Below are 13,632 nucleotides of genomic sequence, written 5' to 3' on the forward strand. Positions count from 1 at the left end.
GTTCGCCTGTAATGTGAAAACATTCGTCAGTACTGTGATCATGTTCGCCAGTACTGTGACCCTGTTCGCCAGTAATGTGACCATGATCGCCAGTACTGTGACCACATTCGTCAGTACTGTGATCATTTTCGCCAGTACTGTGACCATGTTCGCCAGTACTGTGACCATGTTTGCCAGTACTGTTTCCATGATCGCCAGGACTGTGTCCATGTTCGTCATTACTGTGATCATGTTGCCAGTACCGTGACCATTTTCACCAGTACTGTGACCATATTCAACAGCACTGTGGTCATGTTCATCACTACTGTGACCATGTTCGCCAGTACTGTGACCATGATCGCCAATACTGTGACCACATCCGTCAGTACTCTGACCATGTTTGCCATTACTGTGACCACATTCGTCAGAACTGTGACCATGTTCGCCAGTACCGTGACCATGATCACCAGTACTGTGACCACATCCGTCAGTACTGTGACCATGTTTGCCAGCACTGTGACCACATTTATCGGTACTGTGACCATGTTCGCCAGTACTGTGACCACATTCGTCAGTACTGTGATCATGTTCGCCAGTACTGTGACCCTGTTCGCCAGTAATGTGACCATGATCGCCAGTACTGTGACCACATTCGTCAGTACTGTGATCATTTTCGCCAGTACTGTGACCATGTTCGCCAGTACTGTGGTCATGTTCATCAGTACTTTGACCATGTTCGCCAGTACTGTGACCATTGTCACCAGTACTTTGACCATATTCAACAGCACTGTGATCATGTTCATCAGTACTGTGACCATGTTGTGATCATGTTCGCTAGTACTGTGACCATGTTCGCCAGTACTGTGAGCATGTTTGCCAGTGTTGTGGCTATGATCGTCAGTACTGTGACCATGTTTGCCAGTACTGTGGCCATGATCATCAGTACTGTGACCATTTTTGCCAGTACTGTGGCCATATTCGTCAGTACTGTGATCATGTTTGCCAGTATTGTGACCATGTTCGCCAGTACTGTGACCATGTTCGCAAGTACTGTGCCCGTGTTTGTCAGTACAGTGACCATGTTCGTCAGTACTCCGACATTGTTTGTAAGAACGTTTTCTCTACTTGGTTTGTCTACTCTTGTCAAAACTAGTTCCATGTCGGTTAGAATGATCTAAAATACTGCCAAATTCCATAACATATTCAACAATATATATCCATCAAAACCTTCCCCACAAATACGTGATCTAAGTGGCCAAGGAGAAGTAGAAACAGGGAAAACAACAATCTGTACAATTTGCTAAATGTGCACACACAAAATGTGTAACAGTTTATAAAAACTATAAGAGTTTCAGACATTTAAATATGAGACACTGTGCATTCATACTTTCAAGTTCAGTGTTCAGTCTTGATTCCTCTGGAGATTATCTTATGTGGAGAGGAAGTTTCCATTCCATCACATCTCTTACAACACATTACATTTTAGATAGCCTCTGCCCTTGTTTTCAGTAAGTGACACATCAGCTCCCTCTGACACAAGAAACTCATAAACATCAGCATGTCCGGCTTCAACTGCTATTTTGACTGGTGTTTGGTTAAAGCGATCTCTCCTGTTCATGGAGACTTTGTCCGAACACAGGAGGTGCCTAACTATAGACATGTTACCTCCCTCACATGCATACATCAGGCAGTCTCTGCCCATGTCATCGGTTAGTGACACATCAGCTCCCTCTGACACAAGAAGGTGATAAACATCAGAGTGTCCACCCTGAACTGCCATCATGACGGGTGTCATGTTATCGTGATCCTTCCTATTGATGTTGATTGTTTTCCAAGATAGCAGGTGCCTAACTATAGACACGTTACCTCCCTCACATGCATACATCAGACAATCTCTGCCCATGTCATCGGTTAGTGACACATCAGCTCCCTCTGACACAAGAAGGTGATAAACATCAGAGTGTCCACCCAGAACTGCCATCATAACTGGTGTCATATTGTCGTGATCCTTCCTTTTGGTGTTGATTCTTTCCAATAACAGTAGATGCCTCACTACAGGCAAGTTACCTCCCTCACATGCATACATCAGACAGTCTCTACCCAAGTAATCGGTAAGTGACAGATCAGCTCCCTCTGACACAAGAAGGTCATAAACATCAGAATGTTCGGCTTGAACTGCCATCATCACTGGTGTCATGTTGTCGTGATCTCTCTTGTTGATGTTGATTGTTTTCAAAGATAGTAGGTGTCTAGATATAGACATGTTTCCTCCCTCACATGCATACATTAGACAGTCTCTTCCAATGTCATCAGTAAGTGACAGATCAGCTCCCGCTGACACAAGAAGGTGATAAACATCACTGAGTCCAAATTTAGCCGCTACCATGACTGGTGTCATGTTGTTGTCATATCTCCTGTTGATGTTGATTGTTTTCAAGGACAGTAGGTGCATAACTATAGACATGCTACCTGTCACAAATGCATACATCAGACAGTCTCTGCCGCTATCATCGGTAAGTGACACATCAGCTCCCTCTGACACAAGTAGGTGATAAACATTAGAGTGCCCGGCTTCAACTGCTATCATGACTGGTGTCATGTTGTCGTGATCTCTCTTGTTGATGTTGATTGTTTTCAAGGACAGTAGGTGCCTAACTATAGACATGTTACCTCTCTCACATGCATACATCAGACAGTCTCTGAACATGTCATCGATAAGTGACACATCAGCTCCCTCTGACACAAGAAGGTGATAAACATTAGACTGTTCGGCTTGAACTGCTATTATGACTGGTGTCATATTCAAGTCATCTCTTCTGTTGATGTTGACCGTTTTCAAGGACAGTAAGTGCCTAACTATAGACATGTTACCTCCCTCACATGCAAACATTAGACAGTCTCTCCCCATGTCATCAGTAAGTGACACATCAGCTCCCTCTGACACAAGAAGGTGATAAACATCAAAGATTCCACCCTGAACTGCCATCATGACTGGTGTCATGTTGTCGTGATCTTTCCTGTTGATGTTGATTGTTTTCAATGAAAGTAGATGAAAAACTATAGACATGTTACCTCCCTCACATGCAAACATCAGACAATCTCTCCCCATGTCATCGGTAAGTAACACATCAGCTCCCTCTGACACAAGAAGTTCATAAACATCAAAGTGTGCACCTCGAACTGCCATCATGACTGGTGTCATGTTGTCTTGGTATCTCCTGTTGATGTTGATTGTTTCTAAAGACAGTAGATGCCTAACTATGGACTTCTCACCTCTCTCACACGCATACATCAGGCAGTCTCTGCCTTTGCTATCTGTAAGAGACCCATCAGCTCCCACTGACACAAGAAGGTGATAAACATCAGAGTGTTCACCTCTAGCTGCTATCATGACTGGTGTCACGTTGTTGTGATCTTTCCTGTTGATATTGACCGTTTTCAAGGACAGTAGGTGCCTAACTATAGACATGTTACCTCCCTCACATGCATACATCAGACAGTCTCTGCCCGTGTCATCGGTAAGTGGCACATCAGCTCCCTCTGACACAAGAAGGTCATAAACATCAGAGTGTCCCCCCTGAACTGCCAACGTGACTGGTGTCCTGTGGTCGTGATCTTTCCTGTTGATGTTGATTGTTTTCAGTGACAGTAGATGCCTTACTATAGATATGACACCTCCCTCACATGCATACATGAGACAGTCTCTGCCCGTGTCATCGGTAAGTGACACATCAGCTCCCTCTGACACAAGAAGGTCATAAACATCTGAGCTTCCTGCTCGAACTGCCATTATGACTGGTGTGATGGTGCCGTGATCTGTCCTGTTGATGTTGATTATTTTCGAAGACAGTAGGTGTCTAATTATAGACATGTAGTCTGTGGTTTGCCGACGCCATGCAAACATATTGCATCTTTCACATGCATACATCAGACAGTCCCTGCCCTTGTTATCTGTAAGTAACACATCAGCTCCCTCTGACACAAGAAGATGATAAACATCAGTGTGTGCACATTGAACTGCCAGCATAATTGGTGTCCTATTGTCGTGATCTCTCCTATTGATGTTGATTGTTTTCAAAGACAGTACGTGCCTCACTATAGACATGTTACCTCTTTCACATGCATACATCAGACAGTCCCTCCCCTTGTTATCTGTAAGTGACACATCAGCTCCCTCTGACACAAGAAGGTCATAAACATCAGAGCTTCCTGCTCGAACTGCCATGATGACTGGTGTGATATTGTCGTGATCTTTCCTGTTGATGTTGATTGTTTTCAAACACAGTAGGTGTCTAACTATACACATGTAATCTGGGGTTTTGAAAAGCCATGCAAACACATTGCCTCTTTCACATGCATACATCAGACAGTCCCTGCCGTGGTTATCTGTAAGTGACACATCAGCTCCCTCTGACACAAGAAGGTGATAAACATCAGAGCGTCCTGCCTTAGCTGCTATCATCACTGGTGTCATGTTACCGTGATCTCTCCTGTTGATGTTGATTGTTTTCAGATATAGTAGGTCTGTAACAATAGCCATGTAATCTGAGGTTTTAAAGAGCCAAGCAAACATACTGTATCTTTCGCATGCATACATCAGACAGTCCCTGCCGTGGTTATCTGTAAGTAACACATCAGCTCCCTCCGACACAAGAAGATGATAAACATCAGAGTGCCCGGCTTTAGATGCTATCATGACTGGTGTCATGTTGTCATGGTCTCTCCTGTTGATTTTGGCTGTTTTTAGACACAATAGGTGTCTAACTATACACATGTTACCCCCCTCACATGCAAACATGAGACAGTCTCTGCCCCTGTCATCAGTAAGTGACAAATCACCTCCCTCTGACACAAGAAAGCGATACACATCAGAGTGCCCGGCTTTAGATGCTATCATGACGGGTGTCATGTTGTCATGGTCTCTGCTGTTGATGTTGGTTGTTTTTAGAGACAGTAGGTGTCTAACTATACACATGTTACCTCCCCCACATGCGTACATCAGACAGTCTCTGCCTTTGTTATCAGTGAGTGACAAATCAGCTCCATCCAACACAAGAAGGCGATAAACATCAGAATGTCCACCTTTAGCTGCTATCATGACTGGTGTGATATTGTCGTCATCTCTCTTGTTGATGTTGATTGCTTTTAAAGATAGTAGGTATCTAACTATAGCCTGGTTACCCCCCTCACATCCATACATCAGACAATCTCTGTCCTTGTCATCAGTAAGTGACACATTAGCTCCCTCTGACACAAGAAGGTCATAAACATCAGAATGCCCAGTCTTAGCTGCTATCATAACTGGTGTCCTGTTGTCGAAATCTCTCCTGTTGATGTTGATTGTTTTCAAAGACAGTAGGTGCCTAATTATAGACATGATACCTCCCTCACATGCATATATCAAACAGTCTCTGTCCTTGTTATTTGTAAGTGACACATCAGCTCCCTCTGATACAAGAAGATGATAAACATTAGAGTGTCCACCCTGAACTGCCATCATGACGGGTGTCATGTCGTTGTCATCTCTCCTGTTGATGTTGATTGTTTTCAAAGATAGAAGGTGCCTAACAATAGACATGTTACCTCCCTTACATGCATACATCAGACAATCTCTGCCGTTGTCATCAGTAAGAGACACATCAGCTTCCTTTGACACAAGAAGGTCATAAACATCAGGGCGTCCCTCTGCAGCAGCCATCATAATCGGCGTTCTGTTTGATAATGTTGATAATTTCACAAGACAACAAATATTGGACGGTTGAAAAATGACCACTTAAACATGCTTCATGTAAACAACTCAGACCTTCAAATGTCTTAAGAGAAAGAGAAGCACCATTTGACACCAGGAACTTGAGGATCCCCTCCTGTCCTGTCTCAGCACACAATACTGCAGATGTGAATCCATCGTAATTACAATCATCAATCATATCTGGAAACTTTTCAACAACAACTTTCACTATATCTCTTTTTCCTGAAATACACGCATGATGGAGGCAACTGTTTCCTTTCCAGTCATTCACTAAAACATTTGCTTCTTGCAGCAGAAAGTTGAACACATTCAGCTGTCCAGCTTCTGCAGCAGTTATAAGCAATGTTTTGCCTCCTGCCATCCTTCTGTCTGCATTATATTCTCCATGCTTTTTGAGCACATCAACAATACGTTGCAGGTTCCTCAGATATCCAGCCTTTATGCAGCCTGTGATACTGTCATACAGGTCTTTGACATCTTCAGGGGAAAGATTTTCCTTTTTCATCATCACTAATAATGACTGTTTGAACAGTAAATCATTATTAGACAAAGAGGTCCAGTATAGAAAACATTCACCAGATGTGCTGTCCTTTCGATGGACTATGTGACGCAAGTCATTTGCCAGTTCCGTCACCAACGAGGATGCTAATTCATCGATTCTGAACACAGAGTGGCCTACTGTCCATCTGAAGCAATCTTCACGGATACCGTCCACTAGCCTCTTGATCATCAATGGGTAAAGACGAGAAGTGACGTAGATCATGTTTGTCACATCATCAGTTTGGGTTGTCTGTCGAGCAGTAGTCATGCTTGGTCTAACTCTTTCATACAAAAACTGAAGGGAACAGTGTTTGACTAATAATTCACTGTTGAGAGTTCCGAAAGCACACGCGGCAGCATCGTGGATGGCTGGATGTGAAAAGGAGGCTACATGATTCTCAACAACACAGTAGATGCCGGTAAAATTATTTATCTCTCTTTCTATATTTGTATTAGTGCATGCTGCCACCTTCTCCTTTACAACATGAAACATATCTGTGACCTTCCTGTCTGTCCCATACATAAAGGAGGCAAGGTCCAATTTTCCTCCACACAGGACCAGGAGAATCAGAGCAGTCGATCTGCTGCTGCCTTCACGGACAATGGTGTCAAGGTCACCTCTCAGGTATGTCACTGGTTTCAGGAAAAAGTCCCCAAGACTGTACATCTGGAACGCTGGGTTGGTGAAGTACAGTTTACAGGTCAAAGGATATCCAAACATGCTGTCCTTTAACTCTGTAACAGTTTTCATGTCCTCATTGGAGATACTGCAGATTTGGCTTCTCTTGCTGAACAATGTCATGAACTGTTTCTTTTCTTCAGTGGTTAAACATGTCTTTATCATATCAACAACAGTTTCAGGTTTAAACAGATTTACTTTGAATTGATGTAGTCTTGCACATCCCTCATTCCAGTTGTAGGTCCTGGATGTCAAAATGATGCGAAGTTTGTAACTGCTTTTTTTTGTCGTTACGTCTTCACGTCGCTTTTCATCTTCCTTCTTCATCATGCCTGTCTTCACTTTCTCCTTTCTTTCTCCCTTGGCTGCTAGCTCCTCGTCTCTTCTGAAGCGAAGTAAAATATCAACCACGGCATTGAACACTTTCTGTAATTTCTCTAAGCTGCTAGGAAATACAACAGAACCAAAGATATCATCAAACACAACCAACATGTCACACTTTCGCTTAATGATGACATCGGCGTCAAATCCTTCAACATTTTCTACAAACAATACTTGATAGTTTTTCTTCATGTACGCTTCACAGATCCTGAGAGCAGCAGTAGTCTTGCCATCTCCTGGGGCTCCACAGAGAGCAATGTGGTTGTGTCTCTTCAGGAGTTCATCAGCTTTGTGGAGAGCACCGGTTTGCACGAACATACCACTCAGCTGCTTGATCCTTGTGCTGAGACTCTCTGGAGAAAATACACAAAATATAAAATTGAAACTGAAATTCAAGGTCTGGATTATTCTGACTTCAAGATAATTCTGAACACCATATTTACTGCTGATATTTACAGAAAATGAATACAGCTACATATTGGGTCAACATGGAAGAATCACCGGTAGTTTATATACAGTGGTCCATTTTTCAGCAGCTCATGTCTGCAGTAGACATTCTCTACATATGGACCAAGAAACATTTTGAAGCTTTACTGAGGATGATGTACCCCTAATCAAACAACTTCAGAACAAGTGATGTATGACAAAGGGCCGGCCATTTATACACTGCAAATTGGTTTTCTCTATTCATCTCACCTTGTGATATACACCCGCGATGTCCGCCGTCTCCAATTGCAATGTCGGTGGAGTTGGATAAGTGATAAACTGAACAATCTGGGTTGAGCAAAGGAAAAGAAATCCATGATGACCAATGTAATAATAAGGGTATTTGTATTGCCCTGAATTCCACACCAAGGAGGGGCATGGTCAAAACAGTACACTCCAATTATATTTTCCCGGATAACTAAAACTACCTTTTAAGTGATAGAATATTATGGTCACACATGACTTTCTCTCACTGGGTACCCATTTTCTGCTGGGTGAACAGAGGCAATGTTGAACAAACTCACTTGCCTAAGGCGAGGCCGCTTATATCAAATGTGTTTCGTTTGGGGCAGGACCGAATCCTCGAAGCTTTCAGGAGTCAAGTCGCCGAACCCAGTCACCCATCTAAGGACTGTGGGATCTCGACGTTGCTCAACTTCACCTGATTCATGACCTGAGCTCTGGGCACAGGGCCAAACAACAACATGGTACCAACTTTGGTAAAATCTTAAGGTACGTTTCTGACACTGGCAGTCCAAAAATATAACCAAATTGTAAATATTCAGGATGAACACAAGATCACAGGATTGTTGGTGAATATTTGGTGCCTTGACTCTTTTCACCCACACCCAAACCCAAACCCACACCCACACCCACACCCACACCCACCCACCCACCCACACCCAACCACCCACACCCCCCCCCCCCCCCACCCCCCCCCACCCCCCACCCCCCCCCCCCACCCCCACCCCCCACACACACACTACTTCTCTTTTCCTAAAGCCTCACCTGATAGGTGGTAGTGGGTACTTGCAGAAAAGGATTGGTTCCCTTCCTGCTGTCTTCCCTCTGTGGTAGTGAGAGTATCTGTGGAACATCTAGCCACAGCACCATCTGATGTCAGTGTCGTAGTGGGTTGTTCCTCCTGCTGTTCTCCTGCATCTGTGGTAATGAGAGCATCTGTGGAAGGTCCAGCCACAGCGTCATCTGGTGTCAGTGTTGTAGTGGGTTGTCTCCCCTGTCTCTGTCTTCCCTCTGTTTCAGTTATAGTATCTGTGGAAGGTCCAGTCACAGCGCCACCTGGTGTCAGTGTTGTCGTGGGTTGTCTCACCTGCTGCTGACTTCCCTCTGTGGAAACGACAGTATCTGTGGAAGGTGTAGCCACAGCGACATCTGGTGTCGGTGTTGTCGTGGGTTGTCCCTCTTTGGAAGTTTCCATCCTTCAAAATGTCTTAGTTTGTTCCATATATAACATTTCAGATTCCAGGATTACTTTGAGTTCAATCCGGCTTCCTATAATAAACAAAACATGTCTTTGATTACTGATTAGTATATAGTTAATCCCAGTCGAGGCCTTCATTATGCTTGCCATGTACAGTCCGTTTGAGTCAGAAACGGACTGATGAATTGCAAATTTTATCATTGTACAAAATTGCCACATAAATATAAATAGCACACATGTTTATCATTTACTAATACACAACAGCTTTCTTATATTTGAACATTTCCGGACTCCACCCAAAAAAGTTGTGTAAGAAACTATCATCACTGAAAACGCAAAAGTTGTTATCTGTCGCGGCGAGGTGAAACCGCAGAAACAGAACAGCCCCTATCTCGTTGTGCACGGGATACACATGCCTGATGAAAAAATGTTGACGTAAAACAGTTGATGATTACGATGGGGGTGGGGGTGATACGCTGTCGCGTAGAAAGCTGCCTCTAGGGAAAGGAGAAAGACTAATCATTCTCCATGCTGGCTGCTCCAGCAAAGGCTTTTTCCTAGGCAGCGACTTGGTATTCAGGGCAAAGTCCACAGATAAGAGAGACCATTCCGAGATGAATGGTGCGGTTTTCGTCGACTTAAAAAGCTCTTGCAGAGAAGTCTTTTACCGTAATGGACAATGCCACATACTACGGCGGGGGCCAGGCTGAGGCAACCTCGTCTGTCTGTATGCAAAGTCTGGTGAGTTCATGTCTCAGCTGCTGAGTGAGTTGTTGAGTTTTTATTAGCAAGTCCAATCAAGGTGCTTTTTATTAATCACCCGTTGAAGACATCTACTGTTAAATAATTTTACAAAGTTATTACACATTGTGCAATAATTAAATTTTTATTGTGTTCATTAAACTTCTGGTACTCTGATTGTTTAACTAGGAACATTTCTTTTGATTTCATTTCCCAGTGAACCTAAAAAACCGTACCGGACTACTTTCGGACCTGAGGAATGTCGGGGAATACCTTTACACAGCGAGGGAATTCCCTTGCACTCAGGTACCTTAATGAACTTTGGATAAACATTGAAGTGATACATTGTGGTTAACATAAACAAACAACTCAATATTATCCGCGAACGGTTAGAACGTTGGAACGCCTCGACAAGAGCATGCGCACGTTGGAACATCAGTTCATGGCATCGCAATATCCCAGTCACATCACAGATCCTTTCCACTTGCACAAATACTGCTGCCACTAACAATCTCAGTTCCACTAGCTTCATGTCATCGGGCTTCATTTCCATCACTTTTCAAACTGTGTGTTTCAGTTTGCTGGGAATAATTCAAATGTTTGAACTTGTTGTGTTGTTCCGCTCTGATTCGCCACACGATGTTAGCTTGGTTCATTGTTTTGGGGGTCCTCAATGCTGATTGGCTAATGGTGTGGTAGGCGTGTCATTTTATGTAAACGAGTCACCTGATTCATGTCACGCCATTACCGAATTCTTGCACCCGAAAATGTTAATCGGGGGTAACAAAGATATCTGTTTCGAAGAATTTGACTGTGTTTAAATAAAATATTACTGAAAGCCTGCAGTATTTCTTTCGTTGCATTGAGGTATGAAACTAAAAACTAGAGTTGTGAATCGATAAGTTATCGCGATTCAAGAGCTGCACGATACGATACATCGATACGATTGTCGTGTATCAATTCCACACGATACTTACATACTTAGCAGTTTACGAAAACACGGTCTCCCCTTCTATTTAGAATTTCGTGGAAAATATTGCCATGGACATGCTCCGACTGAGATAATTTTCACAAATTTATTTTGTTATCTGTGCAAAAAACCAGTTGTGCCAATGGTGATCCCTGCTGTTCCATTTTTGGGGAAAACACTACTTTACCGACACATGCTAAAAAAATTTAATAAAATGTCTTTCATGATGACATGTTTTATTTTTCTTGGGAGAAGATTACCTTCCCTGAAATGATAACATAACAGCACATTATTTCCATTACTTTTATTTTTCTGTATACAAGGACAAAATATCATGATACGTATCGTATCGTGGCATGGGCGTATCGTCACAACTCTACTAAAAACCAACGTGCAAACTGTATGAATCCGCGTCGCGGGTTCTTACAAAAGTTTGCACATTGGTTTCATACAGTTTGCACATTGGTGTTTAGTTTCATACCTCAATGCAACGAAAGAAATACATAGTCAATGCTTAAATAACATCGCTTGGTGCCATATGTATGATGTCAAAGTTATGACGTCACAATGCTACAATATATCTCTGTCACAATCATGACTGTACTGCACGTGCAGAATGTTGTGTTGAAAATGATATTCTTTCAGTAGACTTTAACGAACAGGATATTATCAATACCATAAAAAACTTGAAATGCAATAAATCCCGGGGTGATGATGGTATCCCAGCAGAATTTTTCAAACCTGCCGAAGATGTCTTTGTGCCATATTTAGTTTTTAGTTTAGTTATTTAATACGATATTACATACTGGATACTATCCAATATCTTGGTCTGCTGGTATCATTATGCCGCTATATAAGAAAGATAGTAAGAGTAATCCAAACAATTTTAGAGTGATTTCTTTATTAAATTGTATGAGCAAAGTCTTCTCTACAGTTTTAAATGAAAGGCTGGAATACTATTTGGAATTTTGTGAACTAGTTGGTGAATACCAAGGAGGCTTCAAGAAGGATCACTCCAATGCGGATAGTATCTTTATTCTACAGAAAAAGACAGTTCGCAAAGGTGGTAAACTATATGTAGCTTTTATAGACTTTTGTAAGGCTTTTGATATGGTTAACAGGTACAAAATATTATGTATTCTTTTACTAACTGGAATTCATGGTAAATGTTTCCAAAAGAGAGAGAATATTGAAATTGTTCATCGTATGTTCTGCAAATTCATGGTTATAAATCTCCAAATGCTGTTGCCTATGGGGATGGCGGTCAACTCCCTTTGTCACATGTTTACTTTATAAAACGTATTAAATACTGGCTAACATTATTACACATGCACCCAGATAGATACCCTTATCAATGTTATCTATGTTTACTGTCAATTGAATCTAGAAAACGACCAACATGGGTAAGTCATGTTAAGCATTTATTGTTCAGATATGGGTTTGGAATTGTATGGAACACACAATCTGTTGGTGATCCAAAATATTTATTTGTAAATTTGTTGAAAGACTTAATGATTGCCTCTACTAAGAGTGGCACTCATCCCTACATGATCACAAATCACTGTTATTTCTATTACTCTCATAAATCTGTGATGAACTTAGAAAAATATCTTTTGTCTCATATTAGTAAAGAAACTAAACGAACTTTTACAATGTTTAGATCAGGATGTAATACACTTGGTATACAGTTAATGAGAAAAGGTCTGGCTAGTGTTAATGATAAATGTTTTATTTTGTAAGCAGTGTAGAGCTGTTGAAGATGAAGTACATGTTATATACAACTGTAAATTCTATGACAGCCTCCGCCAATGCCTAATTCCAAGGACATCAAGTGGGCATTATATTTCGATTCAAAGTCTCTGTACATTTTCAGATACCAATACAATAAACAACTTTGTGGAATATTTGAAATATGTTTATTCAGCTTAGCAGTGTTAGCACAATCATTTTTTCTACCCATGCTGTATATCCATTTGGAAATTCATCAATCCTTTATAATATTTCATATAATGGTATGTTTGCAATGTTTAGACCAGGGTGTAAAATACTCGGTACTCAGTCAAACCAGAAAAGGTTTGGATACTGTCAGTTAAAATATTGCTGATGTATACTTCTAAAGTCATCAAGTGGGAAATATGTCTTCACCTGAAGTCTTTGTATACTCCCCGGATATTTAATATATTAACAACTCTGTGAAATATTTGAAATACATTTATTTTGTGACAGAATGGCCTCCTTGATTTATGGCATGGACACATCTGATAACTCAACTATATGATGTACCATCCTATATGACCCTGTGTTGTTGTAATATATTTGATAGTCAGTTGGTCAGAAAAATGTCAGTGTTAGTGTTGCATTATGTAAGCACTGTGAAGCTTACAGCCGGTCACTTTTCTTTATCCAATGTCCTCAGATATGAAACATAACTAACAGCCTTGTGATGTATCTGTAACAAGTGTAATCTCCGAAATACTGCAATTACAATTTGCCTCTTCGACCCATATTATATACATATCGGGTAATGCATCTATATTATGTGCTATTTTGTACTATAGGTCAAATGGCCTTATATACAAAAAAAAACTATCTATCTACCTAACTAAAAAATAAGTCCAAAACAGTCCAATATTATATTATCAATAAGCAAAGAGAGCAAGTTATAC

At 41.5% G+C, this 13,632-nt stretch overlaps 1 protein-coding gene and 1 pseudogene across 1 annotated transcript in view; both read right to left on the minus strand.

Moving 5' to 3' along the window:
- Positions 1-9,252, minus strand: part of LOC137261961 (ankyrin repeat domain-containing protein 17-like) — a 45,004-nt pseudogene extending 35,752 nt beyond the window's left edge.
- LOC137261071 (ADP-ribosylation factor-like protein 1) overlaps positions 1-13,632 on the minus strand; it is a 382,131-nt gene that overhangs the window by 93,434 nt on the left and 275,065 nt on the right. The gene's annotated exons all lie outside the window — the stretch shown is intronic.

Source organism: Haliotis asinina, chromosome 14, assembly GCF_037392515.1.
Source record: "Haliotis asinina isolate JCU_RB_2024 chromosome 14, JCU_Hal_asi_v2, whole genome shotgun sequence".
Lineage (NCBI taxonomy): Eukaryota > Metazoa > Mollusca > Gastropoda > Lepetellida > Haliotidae > Haliotis > Haliotis asinina.